The following is a 5,469-nucleotide window of genomic DNA, read 5'->3' as shown; positions in this document are numbered from 1 at the left end:
ACCAGTTCAGAGTGAGAAGAATTATTTGGGCTTTGATAACCCCAAACAGATGAAGAAATGGCTAGAAGCCAAAAGAAAGCAGAAAGGAAAAACATAAAAGAGAGAAAGCCATTTGGTCAGCATCTCCTTGTTATCTTCAGGTCCTCCCCTCTTTCAGGCTTGCTTTTCAAGGTCCTGCCTGATTATGAGACCATATGGTTACATCCCTCATATCTTACTGCAGGCAATGCTGGGAAAGTTCCTGGGAGCAGAGGATAAGTTTTTGTTGTTTAGATTAGAGCAAAAGCAAGTTATTTTAACAAGGGATTTTCATGGTCAGAATAACTTAAAGCTGCTTGAGTGAAGTGATCTTAAGAAACAGATTCTTTTCCTCTATTGGCTATTGAAGACTATACTAAGCATTTTCCACCTAAAGAGTTATATTGAATATTTTCTACTTATCCAGCTCTCAATGACCCAGGAGGGTGCCAGCTGCTCTGATATCTGGGGGAAATGCTGCGAGAGCAGAGAGCTGAGTGTGTCCCTCTATGTGGAGCCCACAGGGGAGGTGGCACTTGCAGTGGCCCCTGAAGTCTGAATTGGCAGTTGCTGAGGGGAAAGAGACATTCATAGAAGAGAAATGAGAACAGGCCAATTACTCACCCCTTCCAGAGCAAGGCACAGGCAGGAGACGCAAACCACCCATGGGCTGCTGTAGAGGGTGGAGAGCAGGATGTGATGTGGGTGTGCAGAGGCAGATCATGGGAGGCCAAAAAGCACATGAAAAGAGGGTCCACATCATTAGCCATCAGGGAAATGCAAACCAAACCACAAGGAGACACCATTTCTCACCCACTGCTATGGCTGCTATAAAAACACAGAAAGCTACAAGTGTTAGAGAGGATGTGGAAAAATAGGAGCATTAGTTCATTGTTGGTGGGAATGTAAAATGGTGCAGCTTCCATGAAAAACATTTTGGTAATTCCTAAGAAAGTTAAGTATACAATTAACTTATGAACCAGCAATCCCACCTCTAGCTATACATCCAAGAGAATTGAAAGCAGGGACTCAAACATATATTTTCACAAGAATGTTCATAACAGCTTTACTCACAATTGGTAGAAAATGAGAGAAACCCAAATGTCTCTCAACCAATGAATGCAGAAGCAAAATGTGTTCCATATGCAGAGTGGAATATAATTCAGCCATTAAAAAGATACATATGACAACATGGATGAACCCTGAAGACACCTGTTGAATGAAATAAGCCAGACACAAAAAGGTAACTAATGCATGATATCACAATTATGAGATAATTAAAATAAGCAAATCCAAAGAGTCAGGAACAAGAATACAATTTATGGGGGGCCCGGGTGATGGTGGGGAAGGAGGAGTTAATGCTTACATTGTAAAGAGTTTCAATTTGGAGTGATGGAAAAGTTTTGGTAGTGGATGGTGGTAATGGTAGTACAAGATTTTGAATGTCATCAATAACATCAAAATATATATTTGAATATGGTTAAAAGGGGAAATTTTAGGTTGTACATATGTTTATAGAGTAAAAATAAAAACAAATAAACAAAAAATTTAAGACTACACAACACAAACAGGGAACCCTAATGTAAATAATGGGCCACAGCTACTAGTACAATTATAATCATATTGCTTTATAAATTATAACAAACTTAGTGCCACAACAGTGCAAGGTGTAAATATAGGGGAATGTGCGATATATGGGAACTCTGAATATTTGCATGATTTTTTGTAAAACTACAATTTTTCCAAAAAAAATAAGAAAGTGAATGAAAATTATAGCTGATATGCCCTGGGCCCATTTTATGTCTCATATGAGTTTTTCTTTGAAATTTCACATCAATTTCTCCCTTGTTATGTAGGTGGAATGTCCCTCTTGCAGCACATAACTGGAGGCTAGAAATGGCCCCAGCCTCCCTGTCATTCCATCCCAGGGGTCCCTCAAGGATGAACTAGAGTCTCTTATCCCAAGTTTGAATGACCATGAGAAGAGATACATGTGTCATGTTTCACATCATGTACAAAATATATGTGGTTTCAGAGTAGCACACAATATGTCCAGTTTCTAAGAGAGCAAATAAATGTTCAAAATTCATCAATTAGGCAGTTACAAGAGTGTGTTCTGTAGAAAAGGTGGAAGATGAGACTAATTAGATTGAAAGACAGCTCATATCAAGGTGGTGTATTCTTTTTGACCGTTCATTTTCCTACACACTACCCCTTCAAACCACCTAAGGTTGCATTTACAACAAGAATTTATCATCCAATTATTAACAGCAATGGCAGTATTTGCCTTGATATTCTAAGCTCAAAGTGGTCTCCTGCTTTAACTATTTCTAAAGTTCTTTTACCCATTTGTTCACTCCTATGTGATCCAAACCCAGATGACCCCCTAGTGCCAGAGATTCAACCAATCTATAAAACAGAGATAAGTACAACAGAATATCTCAGGAATGGACTCAGAAGTATGCCATGTGATACTACCTTAAAGTCAGAATAACCTGCATTATAGCTGGAATAAACTTTAAATTACTGTTCAAAACAGCAACAACATCAAAAACAACAAACTCATCAATTATTTAAAAATCTGTCATATTCTGGTGTTACGCTTATGGTTTTCAATTCATCCTTTTGAAATATGTAAACATCTACCAGAGTTAATTAAGTGGTGCTCCAAATAAGGGGATCTGAGAGGGATACTCAGAGACTATTAAATATGTCTGTTGTGATGTGCATGTGTGCATGTTATGTTGCCAACTGCATGCTACCAACTGCATATTTTCCTACATAGTGTTCATTGTGGGAGGATTATAAGTATCTGGTGTATGAATAAGCAACATGATTGCTGTCTGTGAATATATATATATACACACACACACATGCATAAGAATATATATGAATGTTCTATGAAATATTTTGTATCCATGAGAAAAAATAATGTATGATAATATATGTTAATACTCTTTGAATAATGTAATTCCTACTGGAAATGTTGGAGTCTGGGGTTCTCACTGTCACTTTACATATTTTGCAGCTTCCCTTTCCCTCCCTCATGATGACAGTTGTGCAGGGAGAGAGAAAGCAGAGTCTTGGAGGAAGCACAGTGGGGAGGGGCAGACTGCAGGAGGCTTGTGGCACTGAACTCCTAGCCAGGGGAAAGTGGCTCTGTGCCCTCCCTCTCTCATTCTGCGGTTTATCATTTTTACTCTTTTCCCTCTCCTCCTTATGAAAACTGAGCCATTTTGAGCACAGGAAGAGGTTTTGATTGCTTCCCCATGGGGTTAAATCACTGTGGAAATGTAATCGCTGAAATGTAGCATATGGTAATTGTTCCAGTTGGCCAATGCTGCCTTTTTGCAAAATACCAGAAATGGGTTGGCTTTTATAAAAAGGGGTTTATTTGGTTACACAGTTAGAGTCTTAAGGCCATAAAGTGTCCAAGGTAATGTTTCAAAAATCAGGTACCTTCACTGGAGTATGGCCAATGGCATCCAGAAAACCCTCTGTTAGCTGGGAAGGTACATGGCTGGCATCTGCTCCTTGGTTCTGGTTTCAAAATGACTGTCTCCCAGGATGTTCATTCCCAGGCTTCAGCTCCTCAAAAATATCACTCTTAGTTGCTCTTGGGGCATTTGTCCTCTCTTAGCTTCTCAGGAGCAAAATACTGCTTTCAAAGGCTGTCTCCAAAATATCTCTGTAAGATGAAGCTCCTCTCTCAGCTCCTGTGTATTCTTCAAAGTGTCCCTCTTGGCTGTAGCAAGCTCACTCCTTCTGTCTGAGCTTATATAAGGCTCTAGTAAGCTAATCAAGGTCCATGCTGAATGGGTGGGGCCACACCTCCATGGAAATGATCTAATCAGAGTTATCACCCAGAGTTGGGTAGGTCACATCTCCATGGAAACACTCAATCAAAGAATTACAATCAAATCAACATTAAAAGGTCTACCTACACAAGATTGCATCAAAGGTAATGGCATTTTGGGGGACATAATATATTCAAACTGGCACAGACCTCATGTGCAGGAATATCCCATTTCAGTGAGGACACTGCTTGCCCTGGTGTGCAAGAGCCAATAGAGGATTTCCCTGGCTGACTTTTCAGGGAACCCACTGCTCTCAGGACAAGTACAACAGCGCCCTCTTCTGGTCCAGGAGCCTGGGTCCTCCTGCCCCTCTGACTACCCACCACTCTGGGAGGATGTCCTGACTTTTGCCCATTGGTCTGTCTGATGTTGCCACCCAGGGCAGTAAAATGAGAAGGTCCCCTCCACAGGGCATGTCAAAGGGCCACAGGAGCCACCTTAACAAGCTCATAGTTGCCAAAGATGGAACAGTTTTATCCACAAAAGAATTAAATTAACATTGGGCTATAGCTTGAAGTATAAAATAAATGCCCTTGAGCCATTACTGACATAAAAATATTGGGGAGAATACAGAAATCTCCTCTCTAGAGAAGATGGAGTGACTGATGTGGTTGTTCTGTCTTTGAGGAGGTGGAGCATAAGGCCCTGCTACTCAAACGTGGGCTGTGCAGAGTGACTTTCTCTCAAAGGTGCAGAATGGATGGGGAGAAATGGAGCAACCAGTTCCTTTCCCCAGGTGATCAAGGTCATGCAAATAGTCATAACTCACACAGATAGATGCACTCAGGGGCATTCATGGGAATCCTACAAACTTCCAGAGCAGTCCTCTTGAAAACTGTCAAGGTCATCAAAAACAAGGAAAGTCTGAGAATCTGTCACAGCCAAAAGGAGCCTAAGCAAGGCATGATGAACATGTGGGATGTGCTATCCTGGACAGGATTCTGGAACATTAATAGGGCATTATGACAAAACTAGGGATATAGTATACAGTATTGACTTTAGTTAATAATACTTCAATTTTGGTTCATGAATTGTAACAAATGTAACACTAATGAAACATGTTTATTTAATGGGGGAAATCTGGGGGCAGGATGTATATATGGGAAGTCTAAGTTCTATTGACTCAATTATTTTATAAATCAAAAAGTCTTCTAGGAAATACAGTCTATGTTTTAAGGAAAATGAACAGAGTCCAGCCTGGCTCATATACACCTTCATATCAACTTTGTTGTAAAATATGACTATTGGAAAAATGGTCCCTTGATGGCAAAAATTCTCAGAGCCTAAAAAAATGGAAAAAAAAAAAAAAAAAAAAAAAAACAGCCTGAATACATTAGAATAGAACTTGGAAACAATATGGATGAATCTCAAAATAAGATTGCTGGTGTAAGAAGCCCAACCAAACATTTGTTTGTATGATTCTATTTTTAAATAATAGAAACTCCAAATCAAACAACTGTCAGAAAGATCGGTGGTTAACTGGTGAGGTGTTATTGGAAGGATGGGGGAGTGAGTACAAAGGGGCAAGGAGGAAATTTGGGGGCTGGTGAATAGATTCAACACCTTGAATGTGGTGAGGTTTTCAAGGGTGCAT

The 5,469-nt window shown here is 39.9% G+C and overlaps 1 pseudogene; it reads left to right on the top strand.

The window, feature by feature from the left end:
• The first annotated feature begins 2,152 nt into the window (after positions 1–2,152).
• On the top strand, positions 2,153–2,615 carry LOC119525044 (annotated as a pseudogene).
• Positions 2,616–5,469: the final 2,854 nt, after the last annotated feature.

Source organism: Choloepus didactylus (assembly GCF_015220235.1).
Source record: "Choloepus didactylus isolate mChoDid1 chromosome 23 unlocalized genomic scaffold, mChoDid1.pri SUPER_23_unloc4, whole genome shotgun sequence".
NCBI lineage: Eukaryota > Metazoa > Chordata > Mammalia > Pilosa > Megalonychidae > Choloepus > Choloepus didactylus.
Note: the sequence above shows the minus strand (reverse complement) of the source record. Positions and strands in the feature narration are given on the sequence as shown.